Source organism: Pseudopipra pipra, chromosome 4 (genome assembly GCF_036250125.1).
Source record: "Pseudopipra pipra isolate bDixPip1 chromosome 4, bDixPip1.hap1, whole genome shotgun sequence".
Classification (NCBI taxonomy): Eukaryota; Metazoa; Chordata; class Aves; order Passeriformes; family Pipridae; genus Pseudopipra; species Pseudopipra pipra.
This window is the reverse complement of record NC_087552.1, coordinates 687,355-698,697: the sequence shown is the minus strand read 5'-3', so window position 1 is coordinate 698,697 and position 11,343 is coordinate 687,355. Positions and strand designations below refer to the sequence as shown.

The window sequence follows — 11,343 nt, the reverse complement described above, 5'->3', positions numbered from 1 at the left end:
TAACACGATATTTGGTTAGTAAAAGGGGAAATTAAAGGGAAAATATTATGAACACTAAATAAAGGGTATTAAAGGAACACTAAATGATATTTAAAGCCTTTTTTCCCCAATTGCTTCCTATCACTAACCTGTGCCCACCCCCCCAGCCAGGCAGGGCTGTCAGGATCTGCAGCAGCTGGTCGGTGCCCATCCCTTAGCGGGCGTCCCCGCGGAGCAACACAGGCTCGGTGGCAGGATGAGGATCGCTCAGCTCAGCAGTCCTGACAGCCCATTTGATCAGCTCCACATTACACCACGTAGGGCCAGGACGCAGTGTAAGGGGAGGCCTGAATGGCAGCCAAACCCCGCCTGATCATTGCCTGGTGGCAACAGCCTGGGCCTGCCCTACTTGTAGGGCAAGGGGCCAGCCACCCCTGCCCACATCATCTTCCTCTCACCATCATCTTTCTCACCCCTAGGGATGACCTCTCCCATGGGGTTTCAAGGGTAGATGTACCTACCTTGCAAGATGTAGCAGAACAAGGAAGAACTCAGCTCTAGTAACAGGGGATATCAGGCTGACTTGCTGAAAAGCACAATGGACCTTACAATTAGCTTGTGCCATCAAGTTACATTGTACCACACTCGAGCTGGTTTCACATCCTAATATGATTTCTTTCTCACACCTCTATGCTCCATTGATCATCTAATTCAAGGGCACGGTCCCGTCGGGGCTCACGGGGGGAGCAGGAGGTCGAAGGCTCCATCCCTGCTGCTACAACCTTCCACCACTACAGCCAACAGAGGGGCCTCTCCAGCCCTGCCTCCCAAGGCATCCTGAACTAACCCATCCCAGCTCCACAGGACAAACTGCTCCCTGTCTGCACAGTCCAGTCTAATCCAGAGGCTCCCAGATCATGCAAAACAACTACCCAGGAGATCAGAGACACCAGTCCATCTCTTCCTAGCACAGGTTTGGGTGAGTTTGGCAAATAAACAAACTGAGGAATTCCCCAATGTTTTCCCAGTTTAACCCCTGTCACACCAATCACCTTAACACTGCCAGTCCTTCATTCTCCCTCTATTATGTTAAGAACTGAGGAAGTTGGACCTGTGTCTGACCAGGACATCTGCAAACCAAATGCTGGGGACTGAAACACACACCTGGCACTCCTGCAGCTCTTACCATTACATTCCAGAGAAAACAGCCAATTGGACCCTCACTGCTCATTTCTTAATCCCAATCCCACACTTCTTTGGCACTTGGAGCACCACTTTTACAACCCAATTACAGTCCATTAGAGAGCTCCATGTCTAGCAGGGACAGCTACCCCTGGGATACTCTCAGCAATGCCTGAATCCATGGCAGGGACCTTGCTTTGAGCTCCCCAGGGCCGGGCACCCCGAGGATCTCCCCGAATAATCCTTTCGGTGCGCGCTGGAGTCCTCGGGGTGCCCCAACCCGGGGGGCACCAACAGCACTGTCCCTCCAGGGGGCCAATTTGGTCTCAAGCTTGCCAGGGACAGCCCAAAAGGCATTTCAAGAGGCCTTCTTTGGAACCCACCAACGGGGACGGGGAGGAAGCCACAAGAAGGCCTCATTTCTAAAGGCAGGGGGATCTTGCCTGTGTCCCAGACTGGTCCAGGGATCTGAGGCCCTTCCCGAGAAAATCTCGGTGCCGGCGTGAAGGGCCAGAGATCCCTTGGAGCCACGGGAGAGCAGGCACAGAGTCCCTCCTGGGGGGGCAATTTTCCTGCCTGAACTCAGCTCCTCAAAGAAACCTCTAAGACTCAGCTGGTGAGTTTTCCAAGCCAGGCATTCCTTGCTTACAACACCCTGCCATGATCCCAGCCCAACGGGTGCCCTGGCAATCAGCTCCCAAATTGCACACACAGGTATCTCCAATGCAGCTGATGGGAGGGGTCAGCATTACAGGAGGGTTCATTTTCCTTCCCTGCATTCCTGTTCCACATTCAGGACATTTTCCAACACTTATCACCATACACACCTACCCTTACAAGGTTCCCAAGGGGCTTCACCGAGGGCCTTCCCAGGTCTGCTCTGTCTGGAGCCCTCAAAGTCCTCAGTGCCTGCCTTAGGAACCTCAACACAACTCACCTGCTTACACAGCAACTTGCTGCTGCTTGGCTGCTGCCTCACTCCCCTTCTTCCTTCTTTCTTCACCTCTCTTGGTTGGTCCCTTTCAATCCCTGGGCTCAGCTCTGTGCACTTTCCAGGCTACATCCCACTGCAAAAAGGATCAGCTCTTGTTACATCTCAACACTCAGATATCATTCCCCCTTTATTCTTGACACTTGGCCATCAGGCCAGTGTCTCATTATTTAAAGCAGAGTTTGACTCCTCAGTGACAACAACAGCTACAGCCCTGAATCAGAACACAGGCTGAGACACAAACACGGATGGGAACTCTGAAGGATCCACTTTGTCCTGCTCACCAACCAAAAGGAGCTTTCTGAACTCACGAAGAAGAGACACCAGGTCCTTTTTCTGCAACTTCAGCTGCTATCAGTGTGACCCACAAGACCTGGAAAGGCCCTTCCCACTTCACCTGCAGGGCTGGCAGTGCCACCACTGGACACGGACCCAGTGGCTGGGCAGGAACGGAGGGGCTGGGGCGTCCAATCCATCAGCCCAGGTGGCACCAGGAGTTCCTGGAGTTCCTGAGGGGAGAGCCTCAAGCCACCAAAGGATTAGGAAGCACATTTTAAACTTTAATATGTGTATCTCCTGGAAGATGGGGAGTTGGACAAGGCCTACTGGGGCAACAAGGACACACTCAAGGCTGTCTATTCAAAGGATCTACCAGCACTCAAAAGCTATCACTGTCCTTCTTGCAGGGGGAACTCAGGAAACTCTGCTTACCAAGAGCCTCCAGGAGGATTTCCAGCTTTTGGGGCTCCCTTTTAACCATTTTTCCCATCACTGTAGCAGGGACTATCACCTGCCCTACAGGGGGAACAGCCCACACAGTTCACTTGCAGGGATGCCATTAACTCAAAGTCCCTTCTCAGGGGGGTCACTGCACACCTTGTCCTTTGTTTGCCCTCCCCCCCCAAAGATGCTTCCAACAGTTCTGAGACATCTGGCAGACCCAGAGCTCTCCTCAGGGAATGCTTCAGCTGCTTAAAGGCTGCCCTTGCACCATCTAGCCAAGGCAGCAAATGCTTACAGGCTGTTGGAAAAGTTGGCAGAACAATCTTACCACACATCCAGAGGGAGCAATCCAGAGTCCACCCCGTCCCACCATTCCCAGCAAGGCAGTTCATGGGCTGTCTGGGGCTCAGGAGGAGTCAGGGGGCTTCTCTTCTTCCTTTCTGCTTTCCAGATTTTCTCCTGCCAAAGCAAAGGCTTCTTGGCTTTCCTTGCTCAAGCAGATGCAGCAAAGGCCATCTTTTAAATCCAAAACTGGAAACTACTCGAGGTTGACACTTACAGGGGTTCTCTCAGGTCCTGCACTCATCAATCCCCTTGGCCATTGGTTTCTTGGCAGGTTCTGGCATTCACCTTCTACAAGCAAACCAGGAGGAGCAAATTGACCTGTTACTGCAACCAATCCAAGCTGGCATTCTGATTTTAAAGGATACTGGGTTGGCCTTACCAGGAGAGATCCCACATCAGGGGTAATACCTACAGGTTCTGCCCTCTTCCACTCTTCTGCAGTTCCACTGGCCCACACCACAGGAACAACTGCAGCTGCCACTTCAGTCAGGACCTTGCTGCTGACAGGAGTTATTCCCTGCACAACAAGAGCTGCTGCTTGGACACATTTAGTTTCAGCAATTACAGTTTCAATATCCCCAGTTTTCCATTTCATTTCTGCCTCAACTTTTCCAGTCCATCTCTTCCTAGCACAGGTTTGGGTGAGTTTGGCAAACAGACAAACTGAGGAATTCCCCAATGTTTTCCCAGTTTAACCCCTGTCACACCAATCACCTTAACACTGCCAGTCCTTCATTCTCCCTCTCTTGGGTTAAGGACTGAGGAAGTTGGACCTGTGTCTGACCAGGACAAGTGCAAACCAAATGCTGGGGACTGGAACACACACCTGGCACTCCTGCAGCTCTTACAGTTACATTCAAGAGGAAACAGCCAATTGTACCATCACTGCTCATTTCTTCTGTGCCACAGCAACATCATTCCAGGCCTCTCACTGCCAACCCTCCACTTCTCCCAACAGCTCCAGGGGCACCAGAACCTGCCCTGAAGGCACAAAGGCTCCTTTTGGGAGCACCACGACCCACCCAGACTGTAGCACTGGAATTCCATCTCCTGGACAAGCTGGGAGAAGCAGGGAAGACAACCAGGACCTTACAGGTCAATTGGGGGCACCTCTTCATCCAACAGCAGCTCCAAGAAAGGTACTGAGTCAACACCTCACCAAAGACACAGGAAAACAACTGCCAACACCTGGAAAATCACTTCAGTTTTCAACTGATAAAGCAACACTGAAGAAAAGCTTTTCAGACACTTGGGAAGAGTCCAGCCCACTTTAACCAGTGTGTGGGACTCGTTCCCAGCCTCCTGAGGTTCATTTCCCACCTCACTCAGGGCTGCAGTACACCTGGTTCTACACACACACAGGAGCTGCTGCTCCTGCATTCCAGTCTCCTGGTTCCCCTTGCAACTCCTCCAGCTGTTTGCCCAGCTCTCCAGTGCCCATTCCTTTGCCCACTGCACTTGTTCACAGCCCCAGGGCTCCCAGGGCCACCCTGGGCTCTCCCCTGCCCTGACACTCAGGGCCCTTTCCCAGCCCCGACTCCATCCAGCACTGACCCAGCTGCTGCACCTGCAATTCTTCTGCTCCTGCCCTCCCTCTGCCTGCAAAACACCCCTGCCAGCTCCTGCACCCCACCTCTTACCTCCCAGCAAAGCAGAGCTGCATCCTCCTGGATCCTCCAGCTGGATGCTGCTGGCTCTGGGCAGCTCCCACCCTTCAGCAGGGGATGCCAAAGGCAGCTCTGGGGACTGGCCCGAGGGCAGGGACACCCACTCTGGCTCACACCAACACTCAGCCAGCTCAGGCCTGGGCTCTTCTGCCTGCAGGGCAACAAACAGCCAAGCAGGGACACTGGGACACTCCAAGGAAACAGGGACAACACACTCAGCAGCCTGGCACACCACAGCCCCCAAACCTGCCCAGGCTCCAGCTGCTGCACAGACCTGTGGCCACACAGGACCCAAACCCACCCCCAGCACAGACAACCCTGGGCAGGTCAAGCTGCTCATTCCCAAACACAACCAAACATCCAGTGCCACTGTCTGCCAGCCCCTGCTCCCAGCAATCCATCATCTTTACCATTTCCTTTCATTACAGGTCCTTCCATTCACATTCTACTATCAAACCATGATTAGGAAGTTTAGCTGTTACTAGAACCAATCCAGCTTGGCTTCCTAATTTTAAAGGATACTGGGTTTGCCTTACCAGGAGAGACTCTGCCTTAGGGGTAATACTTACAGGTTCTGTCCTTGTCCATTTTCTTGGAATTCCACTGGCCCACACCACAGGAACAACTGCAGCTGCCACTTCAGTCAGGACCTTGCTGCTGACAGGAGTTATTCCCTGCACAACAAGAGCTGCTGCTTGGACACATTTAGTTCCAGCAATTACAGTTTCAATATCCCCAGTTTTCCATTTCATTGCTGCCTCAACTTTTCCACTCAATCTCTTCCTAGCAGAGGTTTGGGTGAGCCTGGCAAATAAACAACCTGAGGAATTCCCCAATGTTTTCCCAGTTTAACCCCTGTCACACCAATCACCTTAACACTGCCAGTCCTTCATTCTCCCTCTGTTGTGTTAAGGACTGAGGAAGTTGGACCTGTGTCTGACCAGGACATCTGCAAACCAAATGCTGGGGACTGGAACACACACCTGGCACTCCTGCAGCTCTTACCATTACATTCCAGAGAAAACAGCCAATTGGACCCTCACTGCTCATTTCTTAATCCCAATCCCACACTGCTTTGGCACTTGGAGCACCACTTTTATCACCCAATTACAGCCCATTAGAGAGCTCCATGTCTAGCAGGGACAGGGACCCCTGGGATACTCTCAGCAATGCCTGAATCCATTGCAGGGACCTTGCTTTGAGCTCCCCAGGGCCAGGCACCCCGAGGATCTCCCCGAATAATCCTTTCGGTGCGCGCTGGAGTCCTCGGGGTGCCCCAACCCGGGGGGCACCAACAGCACTGTCCCTCCAGGGGGCCAATTTGGTCCCAAGGCTTCAATGGACAGCCCAAAAGGCATTTCAAGAGGCCTTCTTTGGAACCCACCAACGGGGACGGGGAGGAAGCCACAAGAAGGCCTCATTTCTAAAGGCAGGGGGATCTTGCCTGTGTCCCAGACTGGTCCGGGGATCTGAGGCCCTTCCCGAGAAAATCTCGGTGCCGGCGTGAAGGGCCAGAGATCCCTTGGAGCCACGGGAGAGCAGGCACAGAGTCCCTCCTGGGGGGGCAATTTGCCTGCCTGAACTCAGCTCTTCAAAGAAGCCTCTAAGACTCAGCTGGTGAGTTTTCCAAGCCAGGCATTCCTTGCTTACAACACCCTGCCATGATCCCAGCCCCACGGGGGTCCTGGCAATCAGCTCCCAAAGGGCACACACAGCTATCTCCACTGCAGCTGATGGGATTACACATGGGTTTATTTTCATTCCATGCATTCCTATTCCACAGTCAAGACATTCCCAACATTTGTTAAGATATACACACACCCTTATAAGTTCTCTGATGGAATCCATGGGAGGTCTCCGGTGGTCACCTATGCCTGCAGCGCCCAAAGTTCTTAGTGACCACCTTATCAACTTCAAGACAACTCACATGGTTGTAGAGGAACTTGCTGCTGCTTGGCTGCTGCCTCACTCCCCTTCTTCCTTCTTTCTTCACCTCTCTTGGTTGGTCCCTTTCAATCCCTGGGCTCAGCTCTGTGCACTTTCCAGGCTACATCCCACTGCAAAAAGGATCAGCTCTTGTTACATCTCAACACTCAGATATCATTCCCCCTTTATTCTTGACCTGAGGCCATTAGGCCAGTGTCTCACTATTTAAAGCAGAGTTTGACTCCTCAGTGACAACAACAGCTACAGCCCTGAATCAGAACACAGGCTGAGACACAAACACGGATGGGAACTCTGAAGGATCCACTTTGTCCTGCTCACCGACCAAAAGGAGCTTTCTGAACTCAAGACTAATAGACCCAAAGTCCTTTTTCTGCAACTTCAGCTGCTATCAATGTGACCCACAAGACCTGGAAAGGCCCTTCCCACTTCACCTGCAGGGCTGGCAGTGCCACCACTGGACACGGCCCCAGTGGCTGGGCAGGAACGGAGGGGCTGGGGCGTCCAATCCATCGGCCCAGGTGGCACCAGAAGTTCCTGGAGTTCCTGAGGGGAGAGCCTCAGGATTATGAAGATCATTTTTCCCTTTAATATGTCTATCTCCTGGAAGATGGGGAGTTTGACAAGGCCTACTGGGGCAACAAGGACACACTCAAGGCTATCTATTCAAAGGATCTACCAGCACTCAAAAGCTATCACTGTCCTTCTTTCAAGGGGAACTCAAAGAAACTCTGTTTGCCAAGAGCCTCCCAAATCATTTCCAGCTTTTGTGGCTCCCTTTTAACCATTTATCCCATCCCTGTAGCAGGGACTATCACCTGCCCTACAGGGGGAACAGCCCACACAGTTCACTTGCAGGGATGCCATTAACTCCAAGTCCCTTCTCAGGGGGGTCACTGCACACCTTGGCCTTTCTTTGCCCTCCCCACCAAAGATGCTTCCAACAGTTCTGAGACATCTGGCAGACCCAGAGCTCTCCTCAGGGAATGCTTCAGCTGCTTAAAGGCTGCCCTTGCACCATCTAGCCAAGGCAGCAAATGCTTACAGGCTGTTGGAAAAGTTGGCAGAACAGTCTTACCACACATCCAGAGGGAGCAATCCAGAGTCCACCCCGTCCCACCATTCCCAGCAAGGCAGTTCATGGGCTGTCTGGGGCTCAGGGAGGAGTCAGGTGGCTTCTCTTCTTCCTTCCTGCTTTCTGGATTTTCTCCTGCCAAAGCAAAGGTTTGTTGGCTTTCCTTGCTCAAGCAGATGCAGCAAAGGCCATCTTTTAAATCCAGTACTGGAAACTGCTCAAGGTTGTCATTCAAGGGGGTTCTCTCAGGTCCTGCACTGATCAATCACCTTGGCCATTGGTTTCTTGGCAGGTTCTTGCATTCACATCCTACAAGAAAACCAGGAGGAGCAAATTGACCTGTTACTGCAACCAATCCAGTCTGGCATTCTGATTTTAAAGGATACTGGGTTGGCCTTACCAGGAGAGATCCCACATCAGGGGTAATACCTACAGGTCCTGCCCTCTTCCACTCTTCTGCAGTTCCACTGGCCCACACCACAGGAACAACTGCAGCTGCCACTTCAGTCAGGACCTTGCTGCTGACAGGAGTTATTCCCTGCACAACAAGAGCTGCTGCTTGGACACATTTAGTTTCAGCAATTACAGTTTCAACATCCCCAGTTTTCAATTTCATTTCTGCCTCAACTTTTCCAGTCCATCTCTTCCTAGCACAGGTTTGGGTGAGTTTAGCAAAGAGACCAACCAAGGAATTCCCCAAAGTTTTCCCAGTTTAACCCCTGTCACACCAATCACCTTAACACTGCCAGTCCTTCATTCTCCCTCTCTTGGGTTAAGGACTGAGGAAGTTGGACCTGTGTCTGACCAGGACAGGTGCAAACCAAATGCTGGGGACTGGAACACACACCTGGCACTCCTGCAGCTCTTACAGTCACATTCCAGAGAAAACAGCCAATTGGACCATCACTGCTCATTTCTTAATCCCAATCCCACACTTCTTTGGCACTTGGAGCTCTCTAATGGGTTGTAATTGGGTTCTAAAAGTGGTGCTCCATGTCTAGCAGGGACAGGGACCCCTGGGATACTCTCAGCAATGCCTGAATCCATGGCAGGGACCTTGCTTTGAGCTCCCCAGGGCCGGGCACCCCGAGGATCTCCCCGAATAATCCTTTCGGTGCGCGCTGGAGTCCTCGGGGTGCCCCAACCCGGGGGGCACCAACAGCACTGTCCCTCCAGGGGGCCAATTTGGTCTCAAGGCTTCAATGGACAGCCCAAAAGGCATTTCAAGAGGCCTTCTTTGGAACCCACCAACGGGGACGGGGAGGAAGCCACAAGAAGGCCTCATTTCTAAAGGCAGGGGGATCTTGCCTGTGTCCCAGACTGGTCCGGGGATCTGAGGCCCTTCCCGAGAAAATCTCGGTGCCGGCGTGAAGGGCCAGAGATCCCTTGGAGCCACGGGAGAGCAGGCACAGAGTCCCTCCTGGGGGGGCAATTCTGCTGCCTCAACTCAGCTCTTCAAAGAAGCCTCTAAGACGCAACTGGTGAGTTTTAGAAGCCAGGCATTCCTACACACTCTGAGATATTTTAAGAGCTTACTGAGTGAAAAAACATAAAGCTTTTATTAGGAACATCTGAAGTCAAACAGACAGCTCCTTTCCCATTTTAGTACAATATTATTTTCATGGTATCACTTAATAGGAAGTGCCCAGGAACCCCAGATTGTGCTCCCAGAAGAGAAAATAAACAGAGAGAAGGAGCTTTGCACGAGTGTAACACACTCCAGAACACACCTGAATTTAGTTTTACTCTTTATGTTCAAATATAGCAGAAGAGAAAAACTCCAGCAGGAGAGCTGGCACATTACCCATGGTACCCTCAAAGTCCCTCTCAAAAGGGCTGTAGGAAAATTGCAGTCGTACGAGTCCGTTGTGCCTGCAGATGCCTGGGGATCCTCTCCATCCACCTCGTGCTCTCCCAACAGAAGAAAGGGTGACCTCAGGGACACCGTGGCACTTGACATCCTGCTGAGAGAGCAAGGAAACCTTTAGCATAAAGGTGAGTTGGAATTTAAAACTTGCTTTCCTGGGGAGCTTTGTGAAGTCTGCAACCAAGAGGGGGAAAGTTTGCAACTCCTTTGGTGCAGGTGTCAACAGAGGCCAACAGAGCTTTCACCTTTTTCAGACAACTGTGCCCCTTTTGGCTCCCTGGCAGCTCCAATGGCACCAGAACCCCCTTCCTGCACACCCACGGGTGTCACACACAGGCACCCACACACCTTTGCTCCAGCCCACATGGGGCCAACATTTCCTCACCCTGCACATCCCAAGGGAAGTATTTTTGCTAGAGAGCACAGCAACCCCCCTGTCCTCACAAACTGCCTCCCTGCAAAAAGGGAACCGATTCTCCTGGACATTTCTCCAACACTCAAGGTCTTTTGAAGCTGCTCTCATGGCACCAAACCTGCTCAGGGTCTCTCCCAGCTGGTGGCTCTCCTTGGAGTTCACAGGCACACACTCTCTTCCATCCTCCCACAGACAAATCCCATTCTCCCTGGCAGTACAAGCCCTGCTCTTACCTGGACAGACTCCCGGGCTCGGCACAGCTGTGGCTCATGGAGCAGCTTCCCAAGGCCCTTCTCTCTCCCAGCAGGAAGCACAACTCGCCTCCACTGCCCAGCACCAGGGGAAACCACGAGCCAGGCTGGAAACTGACACACAACGAGCAAAAAGCATTAATGCAGCACCAAGAAACTGAGACCAGTCTTCGCCTCGTAACCCTGCACGGGGAAAGGCTTTGGGATTCCGAGGCAATCCCTGAGACACCCAGAGAGCAACAGCCCCGCAGCCCTGCCACGGCTCCCCCGGGGTCACCCGGCAGGTAAGGACCTTACCCAGCCCCCGCTGCCCAGCACAAGGCGCCCCTAAACGCCCCCCGGCTCCCCCGGTCCATAACCCAGCGGCCAAGGCGCTCTCCCCTCCGCAGCCCGGGCAGCAGCGGGGCCGCGCCCTCAGCCCTCACACACAACCGACCGCACCCGCCCCGCCGGCCCTTTATACCGCGGGCCGCCAGCGCTGCCCAATCAGCGCTCGAGCGCCGCCGCCCAATCCCAGCCCGCCTGGCCCTGCGGCCCCGCCCCTCGGCGCGGCCCCGCCCCTCGGCGCGGCCCCGCCCCCGTTCCCCCCGCGCGGCTCCCGCCGGGGCCGGGGAAGGGCGGTGGGAGCTCCGCGGTCACGGCCCGGCCGGGACACCGCGTGTGCCCCTCCAGCCCAGCCCAGCTGCCCACGGGGCACTGCACCAGCTGAGATGGGAAGCTCAGAGCCTCAGGGAAAAGGGGGCTCTTTTACCTCCATCAGGGATTGTCCCTGTCCCCTGCACGGCTCCGGGAAGGTCCCCAGCACCCGCGGGTCTGACGGGCACAGCCTCCCATCCAGCACAGCAGGAACGAGCCCAGCGTGGCCTGTGCCGGGGGCTGTGTGCCCCTCCGGAGCCTGGAGAGA

At 53.7% G+C, this 11,343-nt stretch overlaps 2 long non-coding RNA genes across 2 annotated transcripts; both read right to left on the bottom strand.

Annotated features, from left to right (window-relative positions):
* Positions 1 to 6,775: 6,775 nt before the first annotated feature.
* Positions 6,776 to 8,208, bottom strand: LOC135413809 (uncharacterized). The gene is made up of 3 exons (XR_010430391.1): positions 7,910 to 8,208; positions 7,266 to 7,390; positions 6,776 to 6,944 (listed from the first exon to the last, which is right to left on the bottom strand). It is a non-coding gene; the product is annotated as an uncharacterized LOC135413809 (long non-coding RNA).
* A 1,234-nt stretch (positions 8,209 to 9,442) lies between these two features.
* On the bottom strand, positions 9,443 to 10,863 carry LOC135412571 (uncharacterized). Its single transcript, XR_010429747.1, has 3 exons — positions 10,799 to 10,863; positions 10,422 to 10,553; positions 9,443 to 9,870 (listed from the first exon to the last, which is right to left on the bottom strand). It is a non-coding gene; the product is annotated as an uncharacterized LOC135412571 (long non-coding RNA).
* Positions 10,864 to 11,343: the final 480 nt, after the last annotated feature.